We start from the raw sequence: 20,970 nt of genomic DNA on the forward strand, positions 1-20,970 counted from the left end.
GGCTGCAGCTGATCCTTGATTACGGCCTGCAGCTGATCCTGATTACGGGGATGGTATATATTGGGGAGGCACTGTTGCTTTGGGGGGGATGTGTAAGCAGAGACAAATAAAGCCACCGACAAGCCTGCAGTTGTTGCCCCGTCTACTTTGTTCCATAGAAGAACACGACAATGATTGGAGACTTTAATGTCGCCCTGAGTAAATTGGATATTAGTGTCAACAACACCTACAAAAATGATGTCAGCAGAAATTGTCTACTTAACTTGATCAATAATAATAATAATATGTCAGAAATCTGGAGAACCCTAAACCTCAGGGGGAGGGCTTCCTCGCGCAAACAAATAGTACTGGGCACGCTGAAACAATCGCGCATTGACTTGTGCTTAGCGTCTGCTTCCCTTGTGCAGAGATTGGACAATCCCAAGTACACATGGTCTGGACAGAGTGATCACGCGCTACTGTCGTTTGATCTATGTCTATACAAAAGCAGGCGGACCGGTGGTCTCTGGGTCTTCAATAATTCGCTTCTAGAGGATGAGAGCTTTATTTCAAAAGTAAACTCTTTTCTTGATGGGATAAATGAGGAGTCTAAGTATGTAGACAGGGTCACAGACTGGTGGGAAAGTGTCAAACTACGTTTAAAAAAATTGTCCATTAATCATTGTAGAGCTAAGTCTTGGGTGGAAAAATTAGAGGAGAACACTGTGAGGGACCAATTGCTGAAAATAACTATCTGCGGCAATAACACGTGGGCCTGTGGACCCGTTATTTTTCTCGCTGCAACATAAACTCGAGCTGCTTGAAGCAAAGAAGTGTAGAGGGGCAGCCCTGATGGCCAAAGCTCAAAATGCTGTAGAGGGCGAGCGATCGACAGCGTACTTTTTGGGACTGGAAAAAAATAAACAAGGAAAAGCATTTATATCTAAATTGTGGTCTCATAAATCTAACGCGATGGTCACGGATATTGATGACATTTTAGAAGAGGTCGAATTTTTTTTATACTGATCTCTTCAAATTCCGACAACCGTTGACAGATCATGCCACCGAGGCCATAGCCGCCTTAAACCGTGTACTGAGTGTGGACGATAAAGACATGTGCGACAACTCAATGTCCGAATTTGAAATCACAAAGGCAATCCAAGATTTAAATAATAAAAAAGCCCAGGTTGCGATGGTCTAACGGCAGAGTTCTTCAAGGCTTTTATGAAAAAGCTGTCACCTATTTTGCTTAATTTGTTTCATCACATGGAAAAAAAAGATCTGGTCCCTTCATCATTTTGCGAAGGTACCGTTACGTTAATACACAAAAAAGGTGCGTCTGAACAATTGAGCAAATGTAGACCGATTAGTCTTTTGAACACTGACTATAAAATCTCAGCCAAAGTTTTAGCAGCTCCTCTCAAGAGAGTAATAGGTACCATCATCTCCGAAACGCAGTCATATAGCATTCCGACAAGGGATATTTCAGACACTATTTTAAATATAAAGTATTTAACTAAACACATGGCTGCCTTGTGCGGAATTCATGTGAGCCTCGACTTCGAAAATGTAAGGCTCGGCTGCTTTTCCAGCCGAGGATGGAACTCCTTAAGCGCGGACACGGGAGACGAGGTAATCAACAGGGAGTTTATTAACAAAACGAAACTGAATGAACATAGGGAGCTGAACGAGCGAAGGTTGACAAAAGGCGCTGGAGGGAAAATCCGCTCCAGGGGAAAAGGCACAACGAGAACAAAAAGCGCTTGCACAAACAAGGAAGGCCGAGCGTAACATAAAGAGAACGAGCGAAAGGATCCGAAACACATTGGGCAAGAGGCGTAGTCAATTTGCGAAGCGAGGGTCATAACAAGTGATCAACAAGAATTCAATGGGCGAACGATACAGACGTGGAACGTGGTCGTGAGCAAGTGGAAGGAAATAATCCGACGCTGACTCCTCAGCGTCGGAGGTTTAAATAGACATGATAATCAGGGCTTAACAAGACACAGCTGAGTGGCCGGTGGGCGTGACTCTCCGGCCGTGAAAACATGGCATGACAAGAATGCTGGGAGGCACGCCCACGGGCCGGCTGATAAAACCAAAACAAAAGACACGTGGCATGACGGGAAACGGATCATGACAGAAAAAGCCTTTGATAGGGTGGAGCACTCTTTTTTATTGACAAATTTGGATTTGGGTCTTCTTTTACCAATTGGATAAAACGCCTGTACGCAAACACAGCCAGTAAAATCAAAGTGAATGGACTACTGACAGGACCTGTTAAATTGGGAAGGTCAGTGAGACAGGGGTGCCCCCTGTCCTCACTACTGTTTAGCCTTGTTGTAGAACCACTAGCGGCCCTCCTCAAACAAAATAACAGCATAAAAGGTATTTGGACACCGAGTGGACGCGAAGTTAAGATTCTACATTATGCGGACGATACGAACCTGTTTGTCAGAGACGTGGAGAGTCTAAGTGGAGCTCTTAACGAGCTCAACATTTTCTGCCAAGCCTCGGGTGCTAAAGTCAATTTTGATAAGTCCACCATGGCCGTTTTTGGTACCACCAGCGCTGTGCCAAAGACCTGGGGTTTTAAAGAGGCCACGCTCAGCCAAAAAATTCTTGGTGTTTGGATTGGGGAGAACACTTCTCACTGTGATGAACAGCAATGGTAAACAGTTTTACCGCAAGTAAAATCCACTTTAGATATGTGGAAATTCAGTAATTTAACTCTGAAATGGAAAACTTTGGTCATCAATAACCTGTGCATTTCAAAGTTAATTCACTCACTGACTGTCATAGATTAAATTTAACATTTAATTATTTCTTGTGGAAGAGGGAAAGAGGTTTCATTGGGCACTAAAGCTTGATCGGTGATGTCAAATTGGGTGGCTTAAATTTGATGGACATCGGTACCAAGAAGGCTGCACTACGTTTAAAGCTGCTCAGAAAGTTTTAAAATCCTGCCTTCTCTGCTCCCTGGAAGGACTTTCTTATGCCAATTTTAGAAGGTTTAAGCCGCTACGGCATTTTTAATCTCTGCCAGATGTTGCCTCGCACGATGTTCCCCCCTCTGGACCCCTTTGAAATGGAAATCTTAGAGGCGTGGTGGGCATTGCGGCCATGGGTTAGGACAGAGCCAATGTCACTGCATCAACTGCAGAACATTCCACTGAGGTTCAACCCCGACCTCCTGGGCGGTGAGCCAGAGAGTGGGGAAAGGATGTTAAGTGGGGTTTTAGAAAGCGCACACATCAGAATAATAGGTGATTTATTAGACCAGAAAGGGAATTTTAACATTGAACGCATTCGCACCTTGTTTCGGTTCCACAAAGTTCCCTTTCGAAGGGCCACTGTGTTACGCTCAGTTGAAAAAATCAGAGACTCCGTGCATTGCCACTGGGGGCACCTTCTGGGGCGGATGTCACAGAGCGAAGACGCCACCACTGCGTCAGATCTAAATTATGTGATGACCCATGGGGCTCGACTGATTAGACTGGCAGAGTGCACAACTAAACTATTCTATAAGGTGTTGCTAACCAAAGTACTTAAAAAGCCTACTGCAGAAAACGCGTGGCGTCAGGCATACCCCGCCCTGGCTTCCTCGTCCATCTGGGCTGACATGTTCAACTGGTATAATCCACCCAAGGTAAGTAACACTGATTTTAAAATAAGACACAGGATAATCTTTCCATGTACAACGCTGCATGCTTTTCTACCAAGTGCCTATGACAGAACATGTCCAGTGTGCAGAGAGGAACCTGAGGACTTCCACCATCTCATCCTCCAATGCCGAGTCGTGCGACAATTCAGATCCAGACTAGAGGATCTCATTGCCAGGAGGCTGGGGGTGAGACTCCCCTCGCCGATTGCCTGTGGTGGCGGTGACCAGAATTCCTGGCTTCTCCTGTTCGGTGTCATCCCTTCGCCATTGAAAGGCCTGAATGTGAAAGCTCTCAAACTGCTCTTGGCCATCGCACGTCATGCCATCGTCATCACCAGAAACATCCATCTGCATGAAAAAAGAAAAGGCGATCACTGGTCCATCTTCAAATCTTTGGTTATCTCACATCTCACCCATCTTCATGCACATCGACCCCAACGTTTTGAAGGCGACTTGGCGGCGAACAACGGACTAGTTTCTGTGTCTGCTGCCAACTGTCTGGACTTTCATTTTTAATATGCATCTTTTGTTACGACCATGAAATCCTTGGATATCCCTATTGATGTTTGTTCACGATTGTTGGAATTTTGAATCAGACCTCTTTTTGTACAGTTAATATTACAATAAAATAAAAAAAGAAAAAAAGAACGCCCGATCTCGTCCGATCTCTGAAGCTAAGCAGGGTTGCGCCTGGTTAGTACTTGGATGGAAGACCGCCTGGGAATACCAGGTGCTGGAAGCTTTTGCACCGCCAAAAAAAAAAAAAACTTTGACAGATGCAAGCAAGTATGCGAGCTGCTATTTAATACATTTCCACATATTCGCCTGACAGGCTGAGAGCACAAAATGCCAACATTCAGCGTCCTCTGCCTTTGGGTGTTGCTACAGTCTCGCCGTGGACGACTCGCAAATGCGTGTGGCAATTTGCAAATGCGTGTCTGGAGACTAGACTGTGGCTCCGGAGCCACACATTAAGACCAAAAGGGGACTATAGGGAAGTATAGTTAATGTGGCAATTAGCAGGTGTGGAGAAGCTTCATTCATTTTTTTTAGCTTCACTGGTTATATCATTGGTTCTTATTTAATTAGTTCCACTTTATTCTTCCATTTATTCCAGTTTAATTTAAATAATGTCAAATAAATGGTACATGACCATGGGTGGATAGCAGTGAACGCCCCCCCAAGTTATTGGTGTATATATTGGTGGTACGGGGCTGGTATAATATTAGTGCCCCCATGTGGTCCGAATGTGTAGCTACGGAGCCACACACGTCTCCTGACATGCATTTGCAAATCAGCACACGCATTTGCGAGTCGTCCGCGGCAGGACTGTAGCAAACGTCACCTGTAAGAACACAGCCAATCAAAAGGTCCCGTTTTTACAGGTCGCCCATCTACGGATTTTTGTCCGCATTTAACCATGTGTATGTGCCAACAAATCATTGTACACATTTGCTGATATTTGTCATATATCTGTGACTTCAATCATGCATTGTAGATTGTTGTTACACATTTGTGACTGTGGTTATAGTTTCAGATTCTTGTTACGTATTTTTGGATTGAAGTATTTGCCACAATAAAGACCACATGTATAAAATGCAAAATTTTGGAGGGAATTCTCGCTTACGGCCATACTACCCTGAGAACGCCCGATCTCGTCCGATCTTGGAAGCTAAGCAGGTTCGGGCCTGGTTAGTACTTGGATGGGAGACCGCCTGGGAATACCAGGTGCTGTAAGCTTTTGCACCGCAAAAAATAAATAAATAAAAAAAACTTTGACAAATCTAAGCAAGTATGCGAGCTGCTTTTTAATAAATTTCCTCATATTCGCCTGACAGGCTGAGAGCACAAAATGCCAACATTCAGCGTCCCCTGCCTTTGGGTGTTGCTACAGTTTCGCCGTGGACGACTCGCAAATGCGTGTGGCAATTTGCAAATGCGTGTCTGGAGACTTGACTGTGGCTCCGGAGCCACACATTAAGACCAAAAGGGGACCCTCGGAGTCTACAGGTGTAGCAGACAGATGACCCGATGCAGTCAGGTTGGGTTGGTGCAGTGAGTGTTTACTAAATAAAAAGTTAATGAATCAATTTTAAAAAATGGTGTTTACTGAATGCAATAAAGGGAAGTATAGTTAATGTGGCAATTAGCAGGTGTGGAGAAGCTTCATTCATTTTTTTTTAGCTTCACTGGTTATATCATTGGTTCTTATTTTATTAGTTCCACTTTATTCTTCCATTTATTCCAATTTAATTTAAATAATGTCAAATAAATGGTACGTGACCATGGGTGGATTGCAGTGAAAGCCCCCCCATGTTTATGAGGCGCCGTTCGGGACATAATTCAGGAATAGCTCTCATACTCACGAGTGAAATGCGCTCATACACATTACTGAAATGCGCTCATACACATTACTGAAATGCGCTCATACACATTGCTGAAATGCGCTCATACACATTACGGAAATGCGCTCATAAACACCAGTGAAATGCGCTCATACAAACCAACACTATGACAAGCTCGCTTAACAATCCAACATTTAAAAAAATAACAATTTATTTAACATTTAATGGTTGACGATCGAGTGGTTGGCACGTCTGCCTCACAGTGCATAGATCCAGGATTCCAATCGGGGCTCCGGCCATCCTGTGTGGAATTTGCATGTTCTTCCATGCCTGCCTGGGTCCTCTCCGGGCTTCCTCCCACATTCCAAAAAAAAAGTCTCCTACCACACCGTCGAGTTTCCTCAATGACCATGGTGCTTGGTTCTTGACGCTGGGAGGCTTGCCATCAATGCACAGGCCTTCCTGTGTCGGGTTTGCATGTTCTCCGGGTTCCTCCAGGTACTCTGGCATCCCCGTGACCCTTTTGAGGAGAAGAGGTACTGATAATGGATGGATGGATCTTGTGTGTCTCTGTCTGGATCTTGAGAAGGTAACAAAGCAATTAAAGTCAATATGATTGACAATCAATGTTGCTTAAATAATAAGAGAACATCCCAATTGGACATACTAAACTACCGTATTTTCCGGACCATAGGGCGCACTCTAAAGTCCCAAATGTTCCCCAAAACCAACGGAGGCGCCTTGTAAAGCGACGCGCCCATTATATGGACGGAACATCCCTCTCGACCATCAACTGTTTTACTCATTGGGCTATTCGGAGTGCATGTTAGCACACCCTACTGGTCGAAGTCTGAGTCATCTATGCTCCAAATTGACTGCGACTATACATTATGTGACTATGGTGTTTGGGTGATGGTGTAGGAGAAAGCTGGACAAAAGGGAAGCTGTCCACAATGTGGATAGTCTGTCTTATCATTTATGTTATTGCAAGCAAGAAACGTCCCAGGTTTAGACAACAGACTGCAAAAAGCCCAATGCACAACAGCACATCTCTCTAAACAGCCATGCACATCTCCCTAAACAGCCATGTGATTCTCAGTGGCTCCCAAGAAGCCATTGCGATAATCTTTTTGCGTTAATTTTATTTCTTTTGGGTATATAGATGGCATGAGAAATACATGTTTTAATACATGTGTTAATCTTATTTCTTTGTTTCATTGTTTGCTTGTATGCTGAGTTTTTTTTTTTGGTTTTGATTTGAAACCGTGACTCTAAGGAGTGTAGTGACCAGTGAAGTCCCTCCCCTGATGTTATCTAGTAGTGCCATGGCACCTCTTAAGAGCTGATGGGGTTGCAGGGGCCCGCCGAGGGGGGCGGCATGCCGAGGGGGCCGGCATGCCGAGGGGGCCCGCAAGAGGGATGATATCAGCAAGGGTTACATTTTACTGTTGTTCCGGGCTACTTAGAATTGCTCATAGCGTTTACTATCCCCTGGGCGGAGGAAATGTTGGCTTCCTTCAAGCGTAAAAGAGCACAGAACTCTGACCAGGTTGCTGAATGCAGGGATGCAACTACTATAATTTACCATTTACCCTCATGTAGGCTGCTTGGGTTTGGTTGGTTTACACTGGGGCTTGGGTAGGCAAACACAGCTGGACACAATAAACATGACGAGACACACTAAACACAAGGAAAAAACATGAAACTAAATACGGAACCAAAAACACCAAATATGGATCATAACAACTTAGGCTGGCATGATTCACATTACATGTGTGATGCTCACAGAACAAGTATTTTGTTGAGATATTTCCTTCCATCTGAGCATCACTCTTTGTTGTCATTGTTTTGTTTTATGGTGTCAAATTTATGCTTCCAAATTATATTAGTATGCGGTCAGGCCCTTGCCCTCCGGCCATGATCTCTGTACCGTTCTGGCCTCAACCCCCCCGGTCTTATTCATAAAAATTGTAGGCCCCCGAACCCGATCGCCGCATCGGACCCGCCCCCCCCCCCAAAAATAGTGTCCGTGCCACACTGTGGGAGAGATGCTAACAGTTGATTTAAAGATCCTTAGCTGGCTAATTTAAAAAAAGCTTCCGGGCGTGACGCCACCACGTGAGAGATGCTAACGGTATATTTAAAGATCGTTAGCTGGCTAATTTACTTTTCAAATATGCTTACTTTATTCTGGGCTTATTATGGTTTTATTTGTCTCCTTCTTCGGATATTTTATTGTCAACAGTCTAAAAAGGTTCATTAGGAAGCATGCAACGTCATATATCGTGTTTCTTTGTTTTGTTAATTAAACAAAGGCCACAGGTCATAAACCTGAAGTAAAACAGAAAGAAAAAGTCTCAATGATACAATGTTATCTCTAAATGAATTGAATATACCATAAACAGTTGCCCATTTTAAAGATAACTATTCATATATAACCACTGTGAATCCGTTGCTATTGTTTAAAACTATAGCATATGTCCTTATCCAAACAACAGAATTAATTTTTAGTTTAATAACAAAACTAACTCAAAATAATCACTTTTAACTATTAACTACAATAGCCATGAGGCATTGCATTGTCAGCACACGCTCACAACGGTGTCATGCCAAAGTACTTACCCCCGAAAAAATCTGTATCCCCTGACGCGGGACGACACCGGTGGCCAGGGAGACAGAGGCGGATTAGGGGGGAGGACTACACCTGTGTCGGTAAGGTCGCAGCTATTAGAAACCATTATGTTTTAACTCAATATGAGATTGAATATTTCACCAACAGAAAAATAAATTTGAATAATTTTAAAAGTCGAACATCTCCCGCTTGGCTGACTGATCAACGTTCAAAGGAGGGCACAATAGATATGATGGTAAACTGAGTTTCTCAATTATATTTTCAATTATATCCCATACCTCAAGTTCAACCGCGACGAGCTGCTATCCAAAGGAGGTGGGATCCAATCCACCACCTTTACTCCTACTGAGTGTGGGTCTGCAGGGTGGAGATGCCATTGCCATTCTCTTACATTTCTGGCAGCCACGTCTTTGACTGCTGCTCTCTGCAAACAGGTCAGGTGACTATGTAGCTACCTGAAAGTAGGCCGAGCACCCAAGAGGTTTGTGCCTCTATCGTACCATAACTTTTTGGGTTGTCCCCGTTGTTGACAAATGACCGCAAATTTTAACAAAATGACGGACCTGATTCACTCGCACTTTGGCTGTTGGTCATTGTGATATATATAGCAGCAAATCTTTGATCTGTGTGTGTATATATATATATATATATATATATATGTGTGTGTGTGTGTATATGTATGTGTTTTTTCCAATATTTTGCAGCCTAAATTTTTATTTAAACATCAACAAATGAAAGCTTAAGTTCACATTATTTGCATTGTATTCATAATTAGATGTTCAAACCAAATGTCTCGGTTCCACAACCAAAAGAAAACAGAACTGGCTTTGCGATTCCAATCTTTTAAAGGGGAATGTATGTTTCCAATCCAGTCATTTTTCAGTTCTTCAAATTTACCCTTCTTAAACCTGTGTTTTATGACCACTTAGGTAAATGAACCACCGTCAAAAGACCCTGGACACCTGCTGAGGTAAAGGCAGTGGAGCGCCATCTTGGACGGTGTATTAGATTGAACCAAGTTCCTGTAAAAAGTGAATGCCAGAGTTGTATTGATGCAGAAACTGCAATGCTTGGAACCAAAGACTGACTGGAGGGCAGTCAAATATTTTAAAAAATATAGAATCACTTCTCTAAGAAGGAAGCTCCAGTAGATGGCCATTCATGTTTGTTTTGCAGCCATGGCATTAATTGCCCACAGAGGCCCATGTCCTTGGGGGGAAAAAAATCAAACACTGGCCTGAAGGTCATTTGTCTTTTTTAAGGAAATCAGTAAAGCATTCTGCCAGTTGCTATGAACTGGTACTTTGTTTGACACTGTGTACCCAAGTCCATCTATCCTTAAGCCGAATTTGGTGTTTCATTCTGGAGACAGACCGTTCCGTCTGTCCCGGATGGAAGCCCATTTTGGGGTCAAGTTTAAAAAATAAAAAAATAAAAGACTGACCAAGCAAGGGCGGAAGTGGGTTCGTCTGTCCTTTATTGGGCCTTGCCCCCATCAAATACCAGCTACCACAATGTATGTGGTATTGATGCAAAGTTCAATTTCCCTGCTTTTAGAATCGGTTCAAATTATGTAAAATTATTTCCTTGCTTAAGTGTCGCTTCCCTCGCCCACACACATGACAACCATCGAAAAGGATGAAAGCCCGGTATAAGGACAGAGCGCAAACAAGAACGGAAGATGATAATTTCCTGAATAAGGGTGGAGGACAGAAGGTTGCCCAAGTGGAAGATGGACTTGCAAAATAGGGTGAAGTGCCCATTTCCGCCCTCAAACATTTAAGTCCTTCCCAGGATTGTTCTTTTGGAATTTTAATTACAGTTGGGTTTTTTTTCGTTTTGAGTTTTGTATTTTAAATTCACTTGGTTTTAATTACTTTTCAGGGCAGCTTTTAGTTTTTGTTCGCTTTATTTTTTGGGGGGGTAAATATTGTTTTAGTATTAATTTCGTAAGTGTGCAAGACTTAAACACCATGGTAAGTAATATATCGTAAAATTTCACCAAAAGTTAAACAATTTGATAATAAAGGCTACATTTTAACCATCCGCAGACTTTGACTTACATTAAGTGCATCGTATAACACCGCTTCTAAAGTTACAGGCAAGTATGCACTATAATTGAAGCTGGACTGCCTTGTTTGCCAATTTTTCACATTCTAAAGTGGATAAAAGACCACTTTTTATGTTTGTTTCTCAAAGTAAAATGCTGTTTCAGTATTTTTTTAAAGAAGTTTTTGTTAGTTTGTTAACGTTTTCAGTTCCAGTTTTAGTTTTGTTTTTGTTAACTATAATAACACTGGTCCCCACTTAGGTAGATAAACTTAAGTGTGCATGTGTGTTATGGAAGTGGACCTCATAACGCCTGACCGCTAAAAAAAAGGACCCGACAAGTGACCAAAAAACAGGTCGGAAAAAAAAAGTTTATAAATATCACTTCAAATTAGAAGAATTTTAATCAGATTTTTTGGGGGATTGTTCCAGATTTTTTTGACAGCTGTAGTGCCACTGGAAAGGATAGACCCCACAAGTGTACTAAAATAAAGTGGACCTCACAATTGGCAAAAACGAGTAAGTGTTTGTGTGTGTGAGAGCATGTGAGAGTGAACTTCTTCCCCAGGTACCTCGGATCGTGGCCTGATGAGCACCTGACGACCCCGATTGGCCAGGGAGGGTTGAGCGGAGCATATAAAGACGGTGCCACAGGAGGATCGGAATAACGCCCGCCACGCACGATACTCTACACTCTTGCCACAACATTGCATGGACGAGTCCCGCAACGACGCCGCACGTGAGTGAGACGCCTCAGCCGACACGAATCTCTCCATGCAGACCTCTCGCTCCAACGCCGCACGGAAGCCAGACGCCATAGCCGACGGGACGAGACATGCAGCGTTCGGGTACAATGCTCCCAGCGCCTCCAAAAGAAACTGCCCCTCTGCACTGTCCCCGGAGAGGCTATCCCCGGTACGTGGACAGATCCCGGAGGACACCACCGCCCCAAAAGTATTCGCGCCATCGAGCATGACGACCCTATTACCCTATTCCCCCCTATCATATTACGTGGACTGTGATAGCTGGGCAGTAGGGGGCGCAACTGAGCTAATATTTATAAGGGGTAGGTTTTACTAGTTTTAGTGTAGGGGTTGTTTATTTTATCTTGTAGTTTTTATTCACCGAGGTTTTTATTAAAAGTAGATCCGAGGGCGGCTACCTACAGCTTGGATGGTGGTTTTAGTAGTCTAGTCTGTGTGAATTTGACGTGCCTATAATTCTTTTTTTTTGGTTTGGAGTGTAGTGCCTCTAGATTAGTGGCAGAACCATGTGGCCATTACAAATTGAGCTCATGGATGTTGGACCCTGAGTGCAACTGGGCCCTTGCTGCTGCACTGTGGGAGGCAGGCTGCCCTGGCACCTATCTGATCAGTCAGGAGGAAACCGTCCGCTAACACCGCGACTGCATCCATAAGTTCACGTAATGTCTGTTCATGCCAACCATCTGCCCTTGATTAAATGATGTTTGATGCCCCCTATCTGGATCTGTAGTATCCGTCTCGCCGGAAGATATATCGCATTGTGTAAATGCGCGTGAATGAGGGTCGCTGAAATGCAGATACTGGAAAAGGGTAAACTCGGATTTAACTGACAATTACAACGTATTATTACATTACAAAATAGGCCCCTGTGCGTTATATTTTATATATTAAATGTTTGCGTCAAAAAGATGCTTTTACTTATTTATTGAATACTATATGGAATATCTAGGAAAAGAACATAGTCCTACTTATGTCAAAAAGGTATTTATGACCCATGATTTGTGACCCCTATGATTTACGACCCCCAATAAAAGTGTTTATGACCCCAATATAAGGTGTTTATGACCCCAATAAAAGGTCTTAATGACCCCATGATTTATGGCCCCTATGATTTACGACTTCCGGGTAACGTCATAGCCTTTCCCACCGTCAGGTACGTCATAACACCGCCCATTTCCTGGTACGTCATAACCCCTCCCATTTCCTGTCACTTCATGTACGGTTGCCATCTTGGTGTGTAGTTCTCAGCATCCGCCATGCTGTTTTGTAGTCATCTGTGGTCGCCATGTTGGATTGTAGTCCATGTTAATAAGAAATAGCATCCGGCTAGGTTAGAAATAGCATGTAGCTATGCTAAGATATAGCATGCTGTTAGGCTAAGATATAGAACCTAGGCTAAGATATAGCATGTAGCTAGGCTAAGATATAGCACCTAGGCTAAGATTTAACATCCAGCTAGGCTAAGATATAGCACAGAGTTTTAGATTTAGCATACAGCTTGGCTAAGATATAGCACCGAGTTTAAGATATTGCATCCAGCTGGGTTAAGAAATAGTATGCAGCTAGGTTAGGATATAGCATCCAGCTAGGTTAAGACATTTGTACCGACATTTGCAAATCATTAATGCATTGTTATTACTTTCCAATGGGGGTCTGAAATAATCATTTATCATATAATCGTTGAACCAATAAATTTGGACGGGTTATTAAACAAACCATATTAAAACGGAAGGAAAGTAAACATACTTACCTTTGTGAAACGTGTCTATATTTGGACATCCGGGTGGCAAAGCATCCCCTTCCTTTGCTGAAACAAGTCTAGACATGTTACCAACCACACGGGTTATTAAAACCTGGCAAAGAATTCCTTTGTAGAAACAGGCCTCGGCTTGTTACCAACGATACAAGCCAGGACATGTGTCCCTTGGGCCGCCTATATTTGGACAGCCGGACGACTTCGTTTATCCCTCCCCCTGTCTCAAACCAGTATGTTACCAACGATACAAGTCAGGACATGTACCCCTTGGGCCGCCTATATTTGGACAGCCGGATGACGTCATTTATCCCACCCCCTGTCTCAATCCAGTATAACTAAAGCCCAAACCACGCTCCAGACAGACAAGCCAATTTTTTCCAGCTGAAGAGCCATACCTACACCTCATGAAAATAAAGATGCTCAGAACAAGACGCCTCATGGCCCTGAGCACCACCACCCCGAGAAGGGTGACACCCATCAGGGCACCTGAACGGGTCGAAAACAACATTGCAGAACTCTCTTCAGGTAAACGATGCAACTAATTATGAGTTACATTTCTATAATCCATATCTATATTATATTGAATAAAAGTATCTTTGTATTGCAGATAGCGGTATGGACGAACTCACACTCGACCATGATCTGACTACGGTTGAAAAAGCTGTCGATGTAGAGACCGTTACAACTTCAGACAGGAGCCGTGCTGACACCCCTACAAATGTAGGCGAGGACCAGGTTGAGATGCCTGGTCCATCACACGGGAACCAAGCTGTGCCATCGTACTCTACATGGTTTGACGTCCCGGGAACCTGACCTACTACCGTCCCATCCTCGCACAACACCTGCGAGCCGTCATATCGAAGATGGATTCGTCCTGATACTCCGCCTTCGACCCCTCCGATGACCCCCATATCATCTGCTGAATCTTTACAAAACGATGAGGTACAACGACCCAGTTGGTCCGATCAAGCGCTATCAAACATCGAGTATGACTCCTCTAAGGTTCATACTATGACCGAACCAAACCCCAGCCCTGCATCTATTCCAGAGGGTGATGTACAACATATGTCATGGGATGATCCTCCTAAGGGATGGGTTGATATGGATGTTGTGATAGTCATTTAAGCAGCGATTCTTTATATTCTGAATCGCTTTTTGCTAAGGTATCAGTAAAGACAAGGTTGTTTGCATAACTATGTTCATCTTGGGGGTCATTTTTATATAAGAATGCATTATGAACGTATAATACCGATCCTTTGCTGAGATCTTACTGGTGGAGTTAGCGCTCGTACAGAACTTACCGGCCCGACTTGCAGAAGATGAGAACTTCCTCCTTATGATAAACCGTGATCAGAGTGATAGTTTTGTAGAACATATTATCCAGAATATTAACTTTTAATAAAAATGGGTAATGTGTTGAGAAAAATATCGTTTTTTGGCTACAGAAGCCATGGATCGGCAGATATAATAAATAGAACAATTACATATAATACTGATGTTGATGATAAAGACCCTGTCACTGAAAAAATTTTATTGTTTATGCAAAAAGTGCGTGTCATGTCTTTGAAGCTTTTTCAAACGCCTTGGGAATCTTTTGTGCAACACGTCATATCTGTGAGTCGGTCGGGTTTTGCTGGGACGTTTCAAAATGTTTTGGAAAATTGGGAAAATGAGATAAATGTAGGTCATGTACTCACCATACTTACGCTGTTTAACGATGTTCAACAACCTGTGGAGGTCGCGCATGAACTGAAGATGTATGAAGATATGTTTGAAGCAAAAGTTAATCCTTCTGTTTTAACCATGACTTATAGACTTTTTACGACTTAGAGATTTCATATCATTATGTAGATGTTTGTGTGTGTAACCATATTTAACCTTGTCGGATGTTTTTTTTTTATGTCACCAGCATGTTTCATCTTATTAGCACGACTGACAAAGTTATTACCTTGCTGTGAACCAATAAAAATAGATGTTTGTCAAAAAAGCAGCATTTGTGTCTGTGTGTTTAGATAAATATTGGTGTGATGATTGAAACTAAATCATAAGCCATCATGAGCGTGAAGAGGTGGTTGAAAAAACTTTACTACGATCCCACTCAACCCGCCAGCTTTGGAGGCATAGATCGCCTTCATTTAGCTGCGCGGGAGAAATTGGGTGAAAAAGTGACGCGTCATAAAGTCAAGGACTTTTTATCATCGCAAGATGCATACACCTTGCACAAACCGGCTCGAATTAATTTCCCTAGGAACAGAGTAATTGTTTAAAAATCTATGAATCAATTTCAGGCCGATCTAAAACACTATTAAAGACGCATTTATACTCTTGTGCATTTAGCTGAAATATTTGTTGGCCTGTTTACTGCCGCTTTTTTTTTCTCTTTTGTTTTCTTTTCTGCCCCCTTTTCCCCCGGCTGGGGGATTAGGTGACGGTGACCCACTAGGAAGTTTAAGGCATTGACCAACTGGGCATGCACCTGTTCCAGTGATGTCGTCTTCCTGCAGCGCGACATTTGATCAATTTATTTATATACTTTAGCATCTAATTTAATTATGTGTTGGCCTGTTTACTGCCGGTTCTTCTCTTTTCTGCCCCCTCCTTCCTCTGCTTGGGAATTAGGTGATGGGGACATGCTTTGAAGATTACGGCACTGACGAACCGGGAAGGGACCTGCTCTGCCGAAGTCGTCTTCATGCAGCGCCTTTTCTGATTTCCTTATATTTCAGCACTTCATTGAACTACTTGTTAGGCTGTTTGCTATTTCTGTTCTTTCTTTTCTGTTCCCAATTCCCCGAATTAGGTGATGGCGATTCACTTGGAAGTGGCTGTACTGAATTTACACCAACTGACTGGTACAAGATCGAAGGCTCATCTTCGGATATGCTGCCATGGATATTACGGCCCTGGATGAGGACCCACTCCACTGAAGTCATCTTCCTGCAGCACTTCATTCAATTGACTCTTACATTATCTTATCTATTATTGCATAGCATCATTGTATGTGTCAAATGTTGCCCAGTTGGCATCCATTGCAGCCTGGTCATCCTGGAAGGGGGATTCCCCCATCTGTGGTCCCTTCTCAAGGTTTCTCACTTTTCCCCTAATGAGGTTTTTTGAGTTTTTCGTTGCCCTCCTGGGGGTTAAGATCGGGGATGTCGATTGTGGCTATGTAAAGCCCTTTGAGACTGTCTGTGATTAAGGGCTATACAAATAAAATTGACTTGACTTGACTTGACTATGTGACATGCAGGCTCTAGCGGAGTACAACGACGGTTTTAAATATTTACTCACGGTCATCGATGTGTTTTCAAAGCGTGCATACGCGCGTGTCTTGATGAAGAAGACGGAACCAGAAATCGTTCGAGCCTTTGAATCGGTTTTGCTCCTTAGCGGCGTCCCTCAAAAATTACAAACAGACGAGGGGAAGGAATTTTTCAACAAGCATTTTCAAAGGTTGATGAAAAAACACAATATTCATCATTGTGCAACTGCCAGTGATTTGAAAGCCTCGGTGGTCGAAAGTTTTAATCGAACTTTAAAAACCAGAATGTGGAGATATTTCACCACCGAGAACACACGTCGTTATATCGACGTATTACAAGAACTACTCGACAGTTACAACGAAAGTTATTATACAAGTATAAAAATTAAACCTAATCAAGTCACTCCAGAGAATACTTGGCAGGTCTTCCAAAACCTGTACGGCAACCTAAAACCTGTAGGTAGTGATAGAATAAAAATTCAATTTAAATCGGGGGATCTTGTTAGAATATCAAAAGTGCGAGGCGTCTTTGACAAGAAATATGAACAGAGATTTACAGATGAACTGTTTACGATATCAGAGTGTGTACCACGTTTTCCGCCTGTTTACAGGCTTAAAGACTACGACGGCGAAATCGTGCGAGGATCTTTCTATGCACATGAACTCTAGAAAGTCACGATAACTAAGGATCAAATCTTTCATGTGTAGAAGATTATCAAACGGCGTAAAGTCGGCGGACAGAAACAGTTTCTCATACGTTGGAAGGGCTGGCCTATGAAATATGACAGTTGGGTCCCCGCTACACAAGTCGTGGATATATAAATAAGAAGCTTTTACAAGAACTATCGACATTTGACACCATGGATCCGAATCTCGAAGGTGGATTTTACATCACCCTCCCCTCCAATTCAAGTTCTGATGTGTATATAGACAATACGATAGCGGAATACAGAGTGAATCTGGCCCATCACATAGCTCTCGAAGGGAACTGGGAAGTAGCATTGAGTGAAATATCATATGATGGTATACATACATGGTTCAACGTACCTGAAGACCATTCAACTTTTGAATATGTGGACACATGGGAAAACGGGGCCCCGGCTGAAGGTAGTTTGATACCTCAATACCTTGACGAAAGCAAATTCACCATCAAAACTTTAACCCTGCCTGCGGGTTACTACGATAATGTAAAAATCGGAAACAATGTGGATGCTCTCCTCAAAAAAATCCATCCAGAAAACAAAGTCAGATATACGCCGCTAAAGGGGAGATTTTTTTGGTCAGGGATTGGTTGTTTCAGGATACGATTCCATGCGCCATTAGCTTACATTTTTGGGGCATCCCCCGATGAATGGATTAGCTGCGGACCACAGTGGACAGCAACCCATCATCCTGCGGATATAAAAGCGGGCATGTACCATCTATATGTTTATACAGACGTGGTGTATCATCAGGCAGTGGGTGACGCTTTTGCTCCGCTCCTGAGAACTATACCTATCGAGGACAGTGTTGGAATTTAGCTTTATATCAATGTTAGAATTTAATTTTAACCCAATGTAAACTCAAATTAGTAATCTGACTCCAATTCGCGACCTTACCCAACTCTCACTCATCCAACAATATGCGCGCTCGTTCTGCAATAGAAAGGTATCAGGAAGCCGGCATTTTCACGCACAAGTGGGTTTATTCCCAATACACAGATTTCTACATGGCACCTGGGTCTCGGGTCCCTCTCAATACAACTCTACACCTCTCTTGCCACCAGCGAATGTACTCTCCGAGTTGCCCAGTAATGATTCATACTATACAATACGCAAATGGAACAGAGACAAAGGCATCCTGGCATGATTCTATTGGCTATGTGTATCCTGCAGTTAACTTTAGCTTGCTGTCATTGGTCTTTCTTCCACCGCCGAATCCCGTGGTGGCTCCTCCTGGTTGTGATCTTTTGATGGCTGCTCCTTCATCCACTGCCCCCCGAGTCATCTCGTCTCGCTCCCTCCTTGCGGCTATCACCATCTGTCCTGAAACATTTCATTCTCGCACACCCCCGCAACCAGTTTCGCTCCACCAGTCACACTCTCAGCATTTTACAATATCACATTTTCATACACTGGATGCACCAACATCTAATGAACTATGTTAAGCTTAAAGGAGTGGAAGAGTTTAAACCTGGCTAGTTTTATTCGATGTCCTGCATCTTGTGTCACTGTTATTCTGTGGAATGCTGTGTGGGTGGCTGGTGAAGTTGGAAAAAGAAAGTGAAAGAATGTGAGGTTTGGGAGGTTTTAGGTCGGTGCCTGGCGCAGACAGATACTTCGAGGGGGAAGGGATGCACAAGAAACTGGACCCTTCAGCCACAAGCAGGAGGGGCCACCACTTGAAGAAAGACCAAGAGGAGCAAGCTAAAGTTAACTGCAGCATACACATAGCCAATAGAATCATGCCAGGATGCCTTTGTCTCTGTGTCATTTGCATATTGTGTCTATAAATTAATGCTGAACAGCGAAGACAGAGAGAGCTGTATTGAGAGGGACCCAAACTCAAGTTGTAGATTTGTGTGTTAGGAATAAATCCACTCGTGTGTGAAAATGCCGGCTTCCTGATACCTTTCTATTGCAGAACGAGCGCGCATATTGTTGGATGAGTGAGAGTTGGGTAAAGTCACAAATTGGAGTCAGATTATTAATTTGAGTTTACATTGGTTTAAACTTAAATTCTAACATTGATTTAAAGATAAATTCCAACAAGCTCAAACTCTTATATTCCTTTAATAGTCAAATGTATGAAATCCTTTAAGTGTAACCGAAGTTTAGACCATGCTAATGACAAGACCCTCAGGAGAGGAATGCAGGAAGATTGGATCAAGGCTGCAACAAAAGAGGTGTGAATGAGACATCTCTGAAACAATGGACTTTCATGCCGGGACAACAAAAGTCATGCTGGTGGCTCCTAGCAGTCTACCCTTTGCTCTGTTTAGATCATGACTGCCATGATTACATTATCCTTTAACAGTCACTGAAACATTGTGTTTAAAGCCTTTAACCCTCTTTATTACATGCCAGTCAGTAGAAGGCATTTTGAAGATATAAGAATCGAAATCAAGTCGGATCAGAATCAACCCGTGGAATTTACACACGGGAAAGTTATCGTCACTCTACACTTTAGACCCAGATAGAAAAAATGGTGGTGTTGGAGACGCATCCTGATCTTTACCGTTTTGTCGACTATTACGAAAACCCAGCAGGCGGTTCATTATCCGGTTTTCACGGATTACCTGTCCAATACGGCCGAGGCTTGGGATCAATCTTTGCCAAATTATTTCGTTTTGTCAGTCCATTAATCAGAAGAGGGTTCAGCGTCACCAGACCTCACCTGCAAACAGCTGCTAAAAACATTGCAACGGATGTAGCAGGTCGTGTGTTAGAACGAATACACCGTAAGGCGGAGCCTCAAGAAGGTTCGGGTTTAATGGTTCTGGCGCAAAGACCTGCAAAACGGCCCGTCGGTCAGCGGCTGAGAGCACCTAAAAAACGCAAACGCACATCCAAGAAAAAATCAGTCACAAAAAGGAGACGACGAAGAAACAAGGGAGACATTTTCTCTTAAGAAATATTGACCAACGTTTTTCTTTTCATCATGGCTCAGAGTGCACCCTAACGGAACTCGACTTGTTTACCCCACCCATGACACAACTATCGATCAAACAAAGTCAATATGTGGAAATGTTACCTATCTCAGCTCTCACCGATGATGGTCCTGTGGAGTTTTTCGTGCCTGCAGAAGGATCCAAATATCTCGACCTGTCAGACACCCTGCTTCAACTGTGTCTGAAAGTGCTCAACAGAGATAGTAGCAATTTGCCGCATGATGAACGAGTCGGCATCATTAATTATTCTTTGAATACAATATTCTCACAAGTGGACGTGACGTTGGGCGACTGGTTGATCTCACAATCTAGCGCAACCCATCCATACAGAGCTATGATAGAGACATTGTTAAACTTTTCAGAAGCCTCTCTAAAAAGCCAATTCACAGCGGCTATGTTTTACAAAGATACACCAGGACATATGGATTCAACAGCCTTAACGGGGGATGCTGTTAACAAAGGTTTGATACGCAGAGCGGAATTTGTGACGGGTTCCTGACCATTCACCGTGATAGGACCTCTACACACCGACATATTCTTTTGTGAGAGACATCTTCTCAATAACGTGGATCTGCGAGTGAAACTCATCAAAGCCAACGATCAATTTTGTTGAATGAGTCCTCCCGATATGAACTATCATCTGAAAATCATGGGCGCATCCCTCTTTGTGAAAAGAGTCTCCGTCTCACCGGCCATCTCTATCGGTCATGCAGCGGCGCTCAACAAAGAAAATGCTTCATACCCGTTATCAAGAATTAACGTGAAGACTTATTCTATCCCCCAACATTCCAGAACATGTCAGCAAGACAACCTTTTCCTCGGCCATACACCTCGTTATGTGGTGTTAGGGCTTGTCAACCACAACGCCTT

The 20,970-nt window shown here is 43.1% G+C and overlaps 1 non-coding gene across 1 annotated transcript; it reads left to right on the forward strand.

Moving 5' to 3' along the window:
- Positions 1-5,264: 5,264 nt before the first annotated feature.
- Positions 5,265-5,383, forward strand: LOC148336011 (5S ribosomal RNA). The gene has a single exon (XR_015843487.1). It is a non-coding gene; the product is annotated as a 5S ribosomal RNA (ribosomal RNA).
- The last annotated feature ends 15,587 nt before the right edge of the window (positions 5,384-20,970 follow it).

This window comes from Idiotropiscis lumnitzeri, chromosome 5, assembly GCF_059441095.1.
Source record: "Idiotropiscis lumnitzeri isolate Australia: NSW breed Sydney's pygmy pipehorse chromosome 5, RoL_Ilum_1.0, whole genome shotgun sequence".
NCBI classification, from domain to species: Eukaryota; Metazoa; Chordata; class Actinopteri; order Syngnathiformes; family Syngnathidae; genus Idiotropiscis; species Idiotropiscis lumnitzeri.